We start from the raw sequence: 16,707 nt of genomic DNA on the forward strand, positions 1-16,707 counted from the left end.
CGATGCGAGGTGGTTCAGAGCTGTGTGTAGAATTTTCTACTCCTATTTTTTCAGCTCTTGGAGTCGCTAACGCTTCCACCAGTGTGGTAAGTAATTTGTTTGTTTCTGAGATGTATGCCTTGATCAGTTTCATTTCCTCAAACAGAAGGAGGTGCCAGTCTTGATCAGAATCTGATAAAGAGGGTTCTTCCTTCTCCTTTTCGCTCTCAAGTAAAGTCATTGATTGTCTTTTAAGAGGGCAGTAAGAGTCAATGGTAAGGATTTCTGAAGGCAACTCGTCGTTTGTTATGCTCAAGGAAAAGTTTATATTAATTTCTGAAGACAGTTCGTCGTTTGTTACTCTCGAGGAGAAGTTTAAACCTGTGTCCTGCAGCTCCTCAGCAAGGCTTTTGGCAGCTGGGAAGATCATGTGCAGTTTGGCAGAGAGAGGGTGTGCTACGTTCCATTCATTTCCCAGCTGTGTGTTCACAGAATTAATTAAAGGTTCTTGGGCCCTCGAAGGAGGTGGGTCATTAATGGGAAGAAAGTATTTATTGACTTTATTCTGGGCTTTGCTTGTCATTTCAATATCTTCCACTGTTAGACCTAATTCCTGATAGCTGCTTCTAGTCATTACCATCTTGACTCCGTATACCGTATAACAAATAAATCAGTAAGGGCCAACACCGGTGTTTGACTCCCCCGAGCCAGTTCAAAATAGGGTATACTTAGCTGCTGTAGCAAGATAAGCATTTGTTTCAGCAGCCCTCATAAATTTGGGCTCAGGTTCCTAATTCCTCCAACAAACAGCAAAGTTGACAAGTAAAACCTCTTAAAATTTATGGCGGATCCTCCTATGCTTCAGCGTCCGCGGACCGGCATTTCCGCACACAGTCAAAGAGGCTGGAATGTGCATATATGCCAACACACACTCTCTCCCTTCCTTACTTCTTACTCCTTAAACATTAGCTACTGATAGCAGTCCTTTAATAATAATATTAAGTTTCTCTTTGGAGATGAAGGAAATACATCTTACCGGAAGTTAAGCTCAACCAGAAGCTCCGGAAGAAGGAACTTCTGCAACAGAGCTGCCATCTCTGCTTGTGGGGGCCCTCATGCAACTCAGAATCCTGATTCTGCGGGGTTCTAAAGTCTGTGGGGAGGTGAATGAGTAGAGAAAGGTCCCTGCTGCAGATGTTTGCCCTTCAGCTTGGGGTGAGCTGCAAACATGGAGAAGGCAATACACTGACAAATGTGGGGTTTACCAACATGCCCCCCTTCATCATGTGAAGAATGGCAATGCCTAAGGCAGCCTTTCCCAACCAGTGTGCCTCCAGATGTTGTTGGACCACAATTCCCATCTTTCCTGACCATTGGCAATGCTGGCTGAGGCTGCTGGGAGTTGTGGTCCAACAACATCTGGAGGCACACTGGTTGGGAAAGGCTGGCCTAAGGGGTAACAGCTCAGGCCAAACAGGAAGCCTTTATAGCCCTTCCTTCCAAGAACTCCCAATTCCAGCTGCAATGGCTCCTTACATCCAGAAAAAGATGAAAGCACTGGAAAGAATGATTCATCAAAATGCCTAAAACTTAAATAAGTCTGTTATATGTTTCAGCTGTGCTGGAGCATCTAATTCTCCACTCCAGTCCATTTAATTTGTACGCTTAAGGGAAATTGTTTAGAGTGCGGCTGAAGTGCATTTGGTAGATCGATATATCACTGATGCTGATATTTGTCAGTATTTTCCTCTGTCTGTGATATACATTTAAGGTGCCAGGGGCATTTATGCAATTCCTAAGTCTTTGTTACATCTCAGTTTCCTCTACCTTTTTTTATTATACTGTGTATGTGTTTGTGTTTACCCAAAACTAAAAGTCAAAGAGATCACATCAGTTATTTTATAATTCTTCTTGGGAAAGAATTATGGGCTCTTTGCTAGTTATTAAGGTTAATATTGAACAGGCTAAAAATCTTTTGTAATGTCTACCCTTTTAGAGAGGTCAATGGAACATATGTAGCCAACAGAGCATCAATCCTTACCATGATGAACAAAATGACTCTGTTTTCTTCTGTTCATTTTGAACTGCAGGATCTTATTTCTGAACATGTAAACTGGGGTCTAAAGGAGTATCTAGAGTATCAAGGGCTCAAGTATGCCAGACAGCATTGGAGTAATTAAACCATTTGCACCTAGTCTGTTTTTTAAAAAATGTGTAAAAATGAGGAAGGGCTAAATTCTATACTTCTTAGGCTGGTTCAAGAATGTGCAAGTACGCCACTCATTTTCTGTACATTTGCTGATTGGCAACTGAATGTGTGAAGTGAAGAGGATCTTCTACATACCCCTACTATGATCGAGGCTTAGCTGATAGGGATTAGGGAAGGGCCTTCTCTGTAGCTGCACCTATATTAGGAAACACTTTGCCCTAGGAGGTTTGGTTGGCCCCCTCACACTATATGCCAAACCTTTCCTGTATAGGCAGATGTTTGTTTTATTGGCTACATAAGTTTTTATCCACAACCTCTGTTTTAGCTGCTGCACTTGTCTGTTTTTATTATATTACATATATTTAAAATACGTTGTATTTTAATGTTTGTTAACTACCCTGAATGGTGCATAGACCAGAAAGACAGGATATAAATTTCCATATAAATAAATACATGCAAATTAGCATTTGATAACTTTCTTCCCTTTGGTCTTATCAAATGTTATACAAGGACTGGTAAAATCATTTCTGTTTTCCTTAATGACAATATATCAACACCAAAATATCTCATTATTGACATACTTTGGATAGCATCCACTAGGTCATTTTGCATAAGATACAATGAAACAGATTCCTGTTTGTCAGCAAGTGGCATTTGAGGCCACTTTTAGAATGGAAAAGATGCTGCCATTATGATTCAAGTTCAGTTCCATAACTCAGGACTAGAAACCTCTCTAAAATATCAAAATCTGGAGTTCTTAAAATGAGGCCAGAAGATTACTTTAAACTGTATTGGGGCTGCTCCTCTTCTTCGACCATGTTATGCTCAGCCTTCTCTACATTTTGATGCAAAAATATGGATTTCAAGGCTTGAGAAAGTAGCCTTTAAAAATTGCAAATGAAAGAGAATTTATTTTTGTCATGGATTTTGACCTGACAGTACTCATTTGTTGTATTTCATGTACATAAACATGACAGAACAGAATTGCTTCCCTTGGATAAGCTCAGAGTCAAAGATCAACGGAAACAATGTTTCTTTGAGATAATTTAGGACTAACAGTGTTCATTTAGCAGAACATGAAAAATGTGATAAATACAAGTGACAAAAATGGTGTCGGGGGGTGAACCTATGAGCTTGTTTATTTTGAAAGAAAAGATGATTCAGTTGCATTTTTGTGACATGCAGATTTGGGGTAAGGTGAAGAGTCTGATTTCTCCAGACTTTTACATCTGATAGAATTTTAGCATCAGTTTTAGTATCCTCTTTCTATGCTGCTTTTTCCTACAATTCTTGATATTTTTACATTGATTATACAGCTTATAGCTGTTTATCTTTTATTGTACACCGTCCTGATAATTCCTGTTGAAGAACAGTATATAAGTGTATAAAACAAAAATAAAAAAGACTATGTGACAAAAATAAAAAAGACTATGTCCACTGCTGGTATGTGGCCCTCAGAGGGCTAGCAATGAGGGAGTGTGGCCCCTTGAGGTCAAAAAGGTTAACCACCCCGATTTAACACGTTAATACTGCACTACTTTGTTCAGATATTTAAGTTGCAGTTATTTATTTAACAAAATTTAAATACCACTTAATTAGTAGAAGACCTCTAAGAAGAGTGTAATTTCCCCCCCTAAAATATTTGTCTCCTCTCTCTGTCCACCTTCATTCTCCCTTTCGGGTTTTGGGGGCTTAGGTTGATCTTCTCAAGTTAGAATAGGAAACCTTTGATTTTCCATTGAATTTCCATTGACGCAATAGGCCCACAAATACTACTAATGCCCCAATACATTTGATAGTTCACCTGCCTGCATGATGGACATCACTGGACTAAAATAAAAGAAAAAAAAACAACTTGTGTAACATTTTCCTGCCTGGTTGCCGGATAGCAGCTCTAACTCACCATAGGTCATCAGACCTGTAGTATTAACCCTGTTTTAAAGAACTCTCACATATTATGGGGAAAAGAAGTGCAAGAAATGGAGATAGTTTGTGCTCTCCAATACAGCATCTTTTTTCTTTCTTTCTTGTTCCAATCATCCTTTACTACTAGAAACTGCAGGGAAATATATACAGTATCTTCCTGTGACATTGAGAGGAATTCTCTAGGGACACCACAGTTCATATCTCTTGAATCAAATTTCCCTTCTGTATCCCATCGTCTTTTCTTACTCTTTGCCTTGACAGCTTTCTCCTTTCAAGTTCATTTCAATTGACATTTAACAATATTATTCTGGAGGATATTGTTAGCAGACAAGATAACACAAACATCCAGCTGATGATCTGGAAATGGGCACAATTTTATATATACAAAGCTAAATGAACCTCATCCTGACATGACCTGGAAAGAAAAATGGGTATCACAGCCTCAAGACACAGCAAGTACCCCCCCCCCCAGTAAGTGCATCATTCTTCATGGGTAGGGATGGAGGAGAAATTCAATTTGCATTTAATGGCAAACTTACTTAATTTGCACTTTCTGAAACAATACATGAAACAAAGCTCATTCCTTTGAAATTCGCACTTTTCTAAATGTTGCAATCCTGTTCTCCAGCCAAATAATGTGTACAGAATCCCTAGGGTAATGTGTGCATGTAAATGCATATATTAGTGAAAATTAGACAGAAATGTATTATATTAGGGAACACTGCTTTGCAAAAACATGTATATTAGGCAACATTACATACAAAATGTATATATTAGGAGAAATTCACACTAAAATGCTGATGAATATTCATGAGGACATTAAAAAAATCACAGATTATGTGGAAACGTGGAGAACAGACATTAAGATTGGGAAAATGAGACACCAAACCTGACACATTATCCATCGCTATTCATGGGTGAATCGAGGTTTATAATGCCAAGCAATGTTCATATGTGAACTATGGCGACTGCACTGAAGCCAATTCAAGCTGCATTGGTATGAAAAATGACATTGGGTGAAAATGAGCCTTCCTTCAAAATACTGTATGTTTGCATTCAGCTGTACTTCCTGACTTCAGAAGTTATCGCCATACGAGGTTGGGTTTTTCACACATAACCAAAGTTTATTATAAAAGTAAAGTTCTGCTGCTGTTGCTCGGCATGCAAGCTGCACATTGACCTCCACACATTTATTCTTATGCACTTGGAGCACTATTGTTGCTATTCAGGACACATCCTCGAGCACCATGTGTGGGCACTCAGGCCATTGTGTTTCCCAGGCAGCAGCCCAATGACTTTCCAAAGCCTAATTAGGACATGCCATTCAACCCGGAGTGTCACTCACATGTAAAAATTGCCAATCAATGGCTTGAAGTGAGATGAGGAATGACTTTTCTTTTAGTCCAGGCATAAATCAAGTTTTATCTTGCCTGCGGGCCGTGTTGGAGTCAGACGCACTGTGGGCATCAGACCCCCCCCGTGTCTAGCAGTGTTGGCATATTAGAACCACGTTTTAAAAGGGCACAAAGATTTTTATATGCTTATATTAGACAAGCTATGCACCGCCTGTTACATTATAAGGCATAAATAGAACTGAGCATAGTACAACAAAGCTGTCCAACGGTTCTGCTATTCTGGAAAGTGATGCTAAAAAGAATTAGTATGGACATGAATACCTTGTACAACTTTGCATCTATTCATTTTCTCCTGAGCTACTTCCCAGTTTTAGGGAAAATAAGACTAGGCGAAAGGGAATAGTTTCTCAAAATAAAAATATGAATTTTAAATGAGGTGCACTCTAAAACAACACAACCTGGCAATTCACACCTCGTCACATGAGATGAGGCACTTGCAGGGGAATATTGGCACACAAGAGGGAGGGATGTTATCACCTCTGGCAGTTCTCCTTTGCAAATGGCCCTCATGGCTGCTTCCCCACCCCCAAAGCTGGATTTACATTTAGTTTTGAAGTTTACCTGGCAGGGCGGGGACGGAGAGAGAAACTGTTAAATGTTAGATCGTGTCTCCCTCTATGACCCTGTCCGAGCTTTGAGATCATCTGGTGAGGCCCTGCTCAATATTCCATCTTTCTCACAAGCTTGCTTTGTAAAAACACAGAATAGGGCCTTTTCAGTGGCTGCCCCTAGATTGTGGAATTCCCTCCCTAGCGAGGTTCGACTGGCTGCCTCACTTTCATCCTTTCGTGCCCAGGTTAAGACTATTTTATTCAGACGGGCTTTTAACTAATATTCTCTTTTTTAACTTTTACTGATTTAATCTATTTTTAATTGTTTTAAACTGTATATTGCTTGTTTTTAATTGATTATGGTTTTTATTTGTAAGCCGCCCTGAGTTCCTTGGAAAAAGGGCGGGGTATAAATATTTTAAATAAATAAAATAAAATAATATGGCGGGAGCCAGCCTCCCTGCAACAGCATCACTGCCATTTACCAGAACAGTGCAGGGTGGGGGAGGGTACAGGCAAGGCCCTGCTCCCACACTGTCCAAGGAAGTGGCAGTGATGCTGCTGCTGGGAGGTCAGCTCCATGGACTGTCCCAGCCAGCTGCTCTTGAAAAGTGACCTGATGGGCATGTGCAGGGAAGAATCAGGAGGTAGTTGATTAAGTTTCTCCTCCCACCTGCCACTTCTTCCTTTAATCCCTCTCCCATTAGCATTACAAGGGAAATAATTGGGATTGGAAACCCTTCCCTTGTAATATGTTGTTTTGCTCTTAGAAATCCTGACGAGAAGCTCTATAAGTAAAGATGGGACTGAGAAATGGTAATTTGCCAAAGGCCATCTAGTGAGTCTGTGTCTGAAAAAAAGATTTCAACCCTGGGCTTACTGGCTCTGCGCACACATCCCACTGCACTGCACTGGCCTCTTGCAGACATTACAGTGAAACACACAGAGAAGGTTTGGGACCCCCTGTGTGCATTCCCAATCTCTACGTGTCAACTGAATGTCAGAACAGAACTTATGTGTGTACAATTGTATATAGGCTATATTCAGACACTCGGCTGAATCCAGGCGTGAGGACAGCATTCATGACCCTGCTCCCCTTTCTTCAAGTTGATCTTAATGCCTGCACAGGGCTACTGGCAGGGCCGGTTCTAAAGGGTGGCCAGGTTGGGCACCGGCCTGACGGCCCCTGGAGCTACAGGGGGACTCTCAGCCGCCCCTCCACTCCCCTTCTGTGATCTGTGCCCCCCATGTCCCCCCACATCTCCCCACTTACCTGTCTGCTGTCTTTTACCATTGCCCTTAACGAAGATGGCGGCCATGGTTTCCCAAGGTACTGAAGCCCCTGCCGCCATCTTAGTTGATGGCAGAGATGCGCGCGCGTAGCACGCATGCGTGCCATCAACAAAGATGGTGGCAGAGGCTTCATCCCCTTAGGGAAACTGCGGCTGCCATCTTGGTTAATGGCAACAGTAAAAGACAGGAGACAGGTAGGTGGGGTGGGGGTTGGGGTGGGCTGCGTGCACGCATGAACACGAACGTGCACATATGCCGGGGCCCAGGACAAGCTGATGCCCAAGAGCCCCAGCATTCCTGGAGCCAGCCCTGGCTACTGGTTTGGTGGAATGCACTGTATGTCATGCATGCACCCTTGCCTACTGATGCCAACAGTAACACACATTCCCAAGAAAGTTATTTCCAGCGTTAGAAGGATTACAGAGAGGGTTTGATCATAGTCTCTTTTCATTATTTCCAAACTCAAGTCCCAGTTTAGCAATTTCCCAGGCAGACAGTATTATGCCATTGTTAACTGAAAGACATCCAAGTGATGTAAATGGAATGTGCAGTCAAGCAGAAAAATAAGGTATCAATGTTATCCCATTCCAGTCTCTGAGGCTGCAAATCAAGGCTCTTTTCAAAACAAGAAATAGATTGCACAGTTCAAAGTGAGCTTCTTCTTAGATTGTGTGTGTGTGGGTTTTTAGATGAGAAAAGAACAGAATTATGGGCAGGGTTATGTATACCGGCCTCTCCCTAACTTGACACCCTCCAGATGTTTTATACTACAAATTCCATCATCCCTAACCATTGGCTATGCTGGCTGGGACAAAACTGCATGATTTTTCTTATCTTACATATTTTATTCTGATGTTCATGGGGAGAAATAAAGAGCTACATTGGGGTTTGAAGCCCCATTCTCGGACCATTAGGGATGCCAACTGACCAGAAAATCACTAGTGAAGCTGTGGGAATACAGAATATGAACTCTACCAGTGAGAAATTGCATCCACCTATACGGGAGCAACTCAAACCTTTCCAAATTTGGGCCTGGGCTCTTATTGTCATGTGCTAGGATTTGCCCATCACCATCGCCACTGCAGCCAATTTTCCCTTCTTCTTCTAACATTCCTTTCCCTTGTCTTCCCCCAAATGTACCAAGGAGCAGTACAATGACAGTGGCAACAGTGACTCTCCCTTTCTTCGGATGCTTAGAATAGTGCAAGAAGCCCTGGAAAATGTGGATTGCTATAGATCCTGAGTTCTAAGTACCAGAAAGAAAGAATAAGGCCTCTAGACAAGCACTAGCCATGTGTTTACTCATGTGTATGGCATGCATTTGTAGCAGGAGTGACACCATATTTCAGCTCCACTCCGATGACTTCAGTTACACAGGACTTTGTGCTTAGCCTGATTTCAGAAGGGGAAAAAACTATGTTTGTGGGAGAAGGCATAGTATTTAGCATTGCCTGCACTCTGTTTCAGTCTTAAGCTGCCAGCAGCAATTTCATACAGTTTGAGAGTGTGATTCACACCGAAAGAGCCACTGGCTGGAATGGCTTTGGATGGGGGTGGGGAGTGCCTCTTGCAGACAAAGAGGAATTCTGCTGAGGGGGAGCTGGAATTTGTTGTGCAGGACTCCAGCGTCCTTCCTGAGAGCTCCGCAGACAGAAATCTACCACTGAAGGCATTTCTACTAGCAATTGGTCCCAAAATAGGGCATTCCAAGAACAGGGTGGGTTGGAGTTGGCCTTAGATCAGCTGGATCCAAAGCACCTTCATTCCCCTGAAAGGCCTTGGGCTCATTCACATGGGAGCTAAAAGACGTATTAAAGACGCAGCTTTTGCCATTGCGATAGATTTGAAAAGTTCACACTTCCTACCTTCAAATCTGCTGTTTGCTGTTCACACTAGTCAGCTTCCCTCTGGGAAGGATTGACACAAAACTGATTGGGGGGGAGGAAGGCTATAGCAAACTGTGATGTAGGAGGACAGAGAGGAAGGCAGAAGTGGCTGGCTAAGCTGCCTGAAACAAAATGGAATTCATGGAATTTAGTGGGTGGAGAAAGGGGAGTATCTGAAAGCAAGGATCCACCCACCCAGCAAAAGATGTCAAAGGAAAGCACCTACATGGAGTAACTCTGCGAAGCAGAGATGGGTTTTCCTTCACTTTTCACATTATCCCCAGATTGGTTTAATGCAGATTTAAAGGGAAAAGCTGCATCCTAGATTCTCTTTGCCTGCAACATCATGTGAACCATGCAAATTAAATGCGGATGCAAGTAGCACCAGACTCACACTAAACCTCTGTGTTAATCAGCCTTTGAGACTGAGGCTGCAGATACACTTGTGGCTATACTGGTTTCATTGCTTCTCCAATCAAAACAAGAAGGTCAAAGACCAAGATGCTGGAGAATGGGAACTTTTATTTTTGATAAAACCCAACGCGTTTCAGCCTGTTATAGACAGGCCTTCATCAGGGGCTATGGTAAACCAAACACAGAGGACAAATTAATTCTACACACATATAAAATAATATGCATATACATAGTACATATAAATCTATTGAACAGTCTTATACTCACATAATAACTTGTAAGATTAAAAGACGAGCAAATCGCTTTCTGTACTGCACCAATATCAAACGTCTCAACGAGTAATACAAGCAACCCAAAGCAAAGTGCAGGTGAATGCAATTGTGTTCTCTTTTGCATTAGGAACAACTAACACCTGGATGCAAGAAACAGATGAGGGACCAAGGGAAATTTTTAAAATTTTCAATAGGGGAAGAAGCTCAAAATCTTCATTTAAACCACTTGGGGTCATTGTTTTTAAAGTTAATATCCAAGATAACTCTTTCCTCAATAGAATATCTTCATTCTCTCCATGCACTTTCTCCAAAACCCAAAATCTTAGATCGGCTGTGGAATGTGGACATTGGCTATAGTGGCCCACTAGAGGGGCTCCCATCCTTTTATTCCTTAAGTTATTAAGGTGCTCTCCTATGCATTTTTTAATCATTCTTGAAGTCTGACCCACATACATTTTTGAGCAGCCACACTGTATCACGTAAATGACTTTTGCAGTGTTACAAGTCGAAAAGTGATTCAAAGTGTGTCTTTTGTGATTGACTGGATTGGTAAATTCTGTCATTTTGCAAGTGTATCTGCAAAAAACACAATGACCACAGGGGTGGTGACCCCTAGGTACAGTAGTACCTGGAAGGACCTTTGTGCTCGGATGCGAATTTTCCTTGAAATCACTTCTGACTAAAATGTCTTTCAAATTCCTAGTTCTCTTGAAAGAGATCAAAGGTGGCTCTTGACAACCAGGGATGTGACGTACAATGTACCAGTGTCTTTTTATGCTGCTCTGCAACCTACTAGTGATATGGTCAAAAGTTAGGTTGCAGTTTAGGCGAACAGGATTTTTTGATACTGTCTTGTGCAAAATGTCAACACGTTTTCTATCAGCAACTTTCTCAAAATTATTGTCAATAACATGGGACGGATATCCCCTCTTAATCAATAGTTTTTGTAAGACAAGTAATTGTGCCAGGAAATCCCTCTCTGAGGAACAATTTCGTTTTATTCTTAGAAATTGTCCATGAGGTAGATTTTGTTTGAGGGGTTTTGGGTGGAACTATCATATCTAAGATAGGTATTCTTATCTGTGGGTTTTTTATATATTGTGGTGCGCAAATGATTATTTTCTTTTGTAATCAATAAATCCAAAAAATTAATCTTGTCCATGCTATGCTGGAAATCAAATTGGATGTGTGAACTCCTATCATTAACCCATTCAAAAAAAATTTTTAAATCTTCAACTGAGCCCCTCCAGATACAAAAGACATCATCTATGTACCTCCACCATCCCAACAGTTCTGCAAAAGCACCAGAGGCCACATTAATTTCCTCTTCAAAGGATTCCATGAAGAGATTAGCTATTTCTGGAGCCATGGGGCACCCCATGGCAACTCCTTTTATCTGCCAATAATACAAGTGATGGAACCTAAAATAATTTCTACACATTGCTATGTCAGCCAAATCACAAAGAAAATACGTTGGAGGGTGTTTTACAATACGTCTATCTAAAGTACTGTGAATAATGTCAAGGGCTTGTTCTTGTGGTATGTTGGTGTACAAGGACCTAATGTCCATCATGACCAGGACATCCGAAGATTCTATACAAATAGACTGCGTTTTATTTATGAAATCAGTGGAATCCCTTATATAGGAGGGAATGGAGGGTATAAAAGGTTTTAGAAAATAATCCACAAATTGTGAAAGGGGTTTCAAAACAGATCCACAACCCGAAACAATGGGGCGGCCAGGAGGGGGCCTAATCCCTTTGTGAATTTTGGGTAAGGTGCCCATTTGGATGCTAGCCACCCTCTGTTTATTCATTGCTTCTCCACCTTTTTAATCCAGGTGCACATGACGTCAGTCATGCTCCGTCCTTTTTTTCTCCAAAAACTGGGAATTTTGAGTTCTGATGTATTTTCCCTCAAAACCAGCATCATGTCAACTTAAAAACTGTTCTGTAGATCAACTGGTTGTGATGCTGAGATGTGTACAATGGCAGATGTGGAAATTTGACAAATGAGCTTGTGGAAACTTGGAATGGATCTATGTGTGGAAAGACTGTGAGTTCATCCCAGTTCTGATACTGGAAATAAACTCCTGTGCTTAGTTACAATTCTATACTCACTTACTCATGAGTAAGACCCATTAAACGTACATTAAACAACCGACAAGGATGAAGCAGAGGAGGAGGACTTGGAGTGGGATGGTCGAGCTGGTGAGGAGCCAAGCAGGGAGTCGGACTCAGAATGTTCCCCAGCTCTGACAGCTCAACCCCAGCAGCTCCAGATCTCCCTCTGGAGAGTCAACCTGACCAGCTGGTTGTTTCCCATCCTGACATTTCCCCTCTCCCTGTGCCCATGTCATCTGCGGGAAGCGCTCCTCCCTCTGAGGGGGAAAACAGGATGGTGATGGGGACTCCACCTTCGCCTCGTGGCAGGAGGCAAATGTGGCAGGAAATTCAACAGGCACAGTTCAGGCAGAGTCTTCACCTGAGTGCACACTCCCAACAATGACAGTTAGCACACAGAAGTAGGGTGCCCTCCCAGCCTTACTTAAGCCAAGTGAGGGAGGAGTAGTTGCTGAGTCAACATCTGAGTGCAGCAAAGTTGTGCCTAAGACCTAGAAAGTTGAGTTCTGAGTAAGCTGTTGGTAGACTCATGAAGTGCACTGAATTGAAAAGAAAGAAACACAGCCGTGTCTGAGTCCTTTGAGTTAGGGTAGGACAGCATCAACAGGTCACACAGTCCTCCAAGTCTCTGCCTGGTACAGATTTATGTCTCTGCCTACTAGTAGCTTCAGCAGACATCTTCTTGACCTAGAGTTGCCAGGCTCAAGGCCTGAGTATGATTCTGTATCTTTAAGAGAAGAGAAAGTTCCGCCAAGTGCAAAACCCTGTAATGGGGAAAACCACAAGGTGGAATTCTCCCTTCCCCTGCACGACTTTTAAAGATACATAAGACCTCTTGGTTGCCAGGCCCAGCCTCCAAGAGGTCTTCTGTATCTTTAAAAGTTGTGCAGGGGGGAGGAAGAATTCCATCTTGTGGTTTTTCCCATTACAGTGTTGCAAGAAAACCTGCACTTGGCTGACTTTCTCTTCTCTTAAAGATACAGAATCATTCTCAGGCCCTGAGCCTGGCAATCATATAGTCGATCAACTACAGCAGCCTCGGTGATAGATAGGACAGAAAGTAAACATGAGACATCTCAAATTCCCTGCTTTCTTCCTTCTCCTCCTCAACCAGATCCTAAGGGGTTTTTCTGGGGGGGGGAGGAAGGAGCAAGGCATCTGGACCACATTGCCCCTTCCTCTTCTTTTGCCTTCTGTAGCTAGGACACAGGATGGGAGGAAGGTAAAGCATCTTTGGCATATTACCTCCATCCCATAACCACCTCTTTATTTAACAAAGATCAAAGTATGCTACAGAAAGGGGCAGGGAGTGAAAATTGGGTACTTTATATGGAGAAATGGTCTAATTTTGCATATTCCAGTGTTTGGACAAAATACTTGAGCTGAAGGAAGGCAAAATAAAGTGAAAAAAACTGCACATACATTCTGTAGGAACTGCCTCAAACTGAGTGTTTAATGATTGAGTACAAAGAGAGCAGATTTGTTTGAGGAGGCTTACTGTAGAAACCGTCACAGTTTCTTTTGTACTGGGGGAAAACAACAGTTTTGTACAAAATGAAACTGTAAAGCTCAATGTAAACAAATTGCCAGTCATAGTATCTAACATATTATACAGCCGCGAGAGTGGCTGTATACTACAGTCAGCATAGATTTTTTTGCATTCCACAATGTTAAATTGAAAATATCCCCAGTGCCATTCTGATGGTTCCCATAAGCTCATTTCAAAACAAAACCTTACAAAACTTATAGTCCTGAACTCAGAAATGTTTGCTTAACAACCCTCTAAATTTCCATGGTGACAAAACAGAAAAAAATGAGAGTACAAAGTGTGAAAAGCAAGAGAGAAAAACCAGACCCTTTGGGACTTTTTTCTGTTAGAGATCTCAGAATTTGTTGAATAATTAAAAATCAGCCATGTTCACAGAGTACCTGTAATCCTATTACTGAACTTGCCGCATACTCTGACCTTCATCTTCTGCAGTTTAAAAGTTTTAAAAATGTTAGCATTGAACTCAAATATAAGGCCGAGCATCCACAGTAAGAACCAACTGTCAGTGTTCTAAAAGCCAGACTCACAGCTGCTGGGCTTGCCTAATCAGGGCCACACCCACACCAGACCTTTATTTCCCTTTAGACAATCATGGCTTCCCCCAAAGAATCCTGGGAAGTGTAGTTTGTGAAGGGTGCTGAGAGGAGGCTCCTGTTCCACTGACAGAGCTCCAGTGGCCAGAGTGGATTAACAGTCAGCCACTCTGATTGAAGGTCTGTGAGGGGAACAGGGCATCTCCTAGCAACTCTGAGCACCCTTCACTAACTACACTTCCCAGGATTCTTTGGGAGAAGCCATGACTGTCTAAAGTGAAATAAAAGTCTGGTGTGGATGTGGCCAGGGAAAGCTTTGTTTTAAATTTTTGTGGGGGGCTACATGTGCCTGCTGTTAAATAAAAAGGTGGGGAAAACCCTGAAAAAGAATGATACTGTTGTTTTCCTTTTGGAAAGGAAAGGGGCTTACCCTCTGCCCAGTGCCCACCCATCCAATGTCCTCCCCTCCCACTCCCTCCTATTTCTGCCCTTTTCCTCCCCTCCCTGCCCCTCCCCCAGGTCAGTTTCACCTATCCTAAGCATGATTGCACAGGAGTAAATCCCACTGAACTCATAAAACATGCAGATGATCAAACCTGCCCTCCCATCCCACTCCCTCTTTCCCCTTCCCTCCCCTTCCTTCACCCCTCTCTCCCCCTCCCCCATAGCCTTCCAATCCCCTTCTTTCCCTTCCTCCTTCTCCTCCCCTCTGTCCTCCCCCTTCCCCTCCCCCATGGTCAGTTTTACCTATCCTGAAAGCATGATTGCATGGGAGTAAATCCCACTGAATTCAATATGCATGCAAATGATCAAACCTCCCCTCCCCTCCTCCTCCCTCCCATCACCTCCCTTTTGCCCTTTTCCTCCCCCTTCACCCATCCCCTTCCAATCCCCTCCTTCCCTCTCCCAATCCCCTCCTTCCCCCTTTCCCTCCTTCTGCTCTCCTCTCCCCCTCCCCCATGGCCTGTTTTACCTATTCTAGCCATGATTGCATGAGAGTAAATCCCACTCAACTCAATCTATGCAAATGATCAGACCTGCCTTTCCTGTCCTTCCCCTCTCCTCTCCCTTCCTCCTCCCTTCTTCCTCCTCTCCCCTGTTCCTTTTTCCTCCTCCCCTGCCTACTCCAGGCCTCCTCCCCATGGTCAGTTTTAACTATCCTAAGCATGATTGCATGGGAGTAAATCCCATTGAACTCAATAAGCATGTAAATGATCATTCCATTCTCAGCAAAGTTGCACAGGATTTCTTACCTCCTGGATTAAAAAGCAGGGGAAATTCACTAATAGGCAAAAAACCTTGTGTTTTAAGAATGTACCTATAGCCCACAGATACTTCTATGAAACCTTAGTTGCACATGTTACCAAAGTCTTCCAAGCTACACAGTTTATTTATTTATTTATTTATTTATTAGATTTTTATACCGCCCCATAGCCGAAGCTCTCTGGGCAGTTCACAACATGTAAACATCCAATACAATTAAAACATTATTAAACAACTAAAAATGCAGAAAAATTATACCAAAAAACCAAAACATAATTAAACACATAGACGAGCACAAAACTCAATACTAAAATATTAACTGTTAAAAAAGTATTAAACTGGTTAAGATGTAAAGATGTTAAGATGTTAAATATTAAATAATTATATATTAAATGTTAAAATGTTAAAATGTTAGTGGATTGGACTGTGAAAGACCAACTCAAATGGTATTTGCATTATTACAAATTTGTAGGGCAGTGCAATATCTCAGAGAGAAGGTCAGGTCTCCTGCTCCCCTGGTGCATTCACTATAGCTGCCCAATTTCCCTGCTTTTTAAAGTTTGATAGAAATATCTGATGGCTATAGGAATGTCCTTAAACTCCTTTTTGTTTTGCCTGTTAGTGAATCATTGTTTGCTTCGCCTCTGTTCTACCACATTTACTTCTAGTTGCATTTACTGAGAGCATCAGGCATTTACCAGGCAAAAAACCCCTAATAGCCATTTGCTGTATAAAGTGTGTGGGGGGGTGATGTGTAGAAAATTAGATGTGTAGAAAAATATTTTAACAGACTCAGATATATGGGGCCCATTCAGATTACTGTCACTAAAGTGTGTATGTATGGGGGAGCATCTGAAAAACACTTCATGGAAGTTGTACCACTTTAAAAGTCCTTAGAACACTGATTGACGCCACTGCAATGCTGCACAATCCTGATGACCATTTGTGCTGGCACAGAGACTAAACATGATGGGCTGATGCAGCGAGTTCACCTATGTATGTTAATCATTTGACAACATCAGGTGAGGGCTTACATGCAGCAACATGAAATATTGACGTGCATAAGTGAATTGTCCACTGTCCAGTGCTGGCTTGAAAGCATTCTGTCAACCTAACAGGCCAGTATCAATTCGAGTTCATTCTTTTTCTGCTACCTGCTGGTTTTACTGACTTGGGAGAGTTCAGATATACATACCAGAGTTAGGGATGGCAATATCGCAAAGATGGCGACGAGAGAGGAAGTTTGATTGGGAGCTCTGCACCTCAGCTCCTAATTTCTTCCCTTTCTACCGCC

General features: G+C 42.2%; 1 long non-coding RNA gene across 1 annotated transcript in view; it reads right to left on the reverse strand.

Moving 5' to 3' along the window:
- The window catches only part of LOC133366302 (uncharacterized), a 31,185-nt gene extending 21,168 nt beyond the window's left edge, over positions 1-10,017 (reverse strand). The window contains exon 1 of the long non-coding RNA XR_009758376.1: positions 9,941-10,017. This is a non-coding gene — a long non-coding RNA (uncharacterized LOC133366302). The remainder of the gene's footprint in view (positions 1-9,940) is intronic.
- Positions 10,018-16,707: the final 6,690 nt, after the last annotated feature.

The sequence above is a fragment of the Rhineura floridana genome, chromosome 11, assembly GCF_030035675.1.
Source record: "Rhineura floridana isolate rRhiFlo1 chromosome 11, rRhiFlo1.hap2, whole genome shotgun sequence".
NCBI lineage: Eukaryota > Metazoa > Chordata > Lepidosauria > Squamata > Rhineuridae > Rhineura > Rhineura floridana.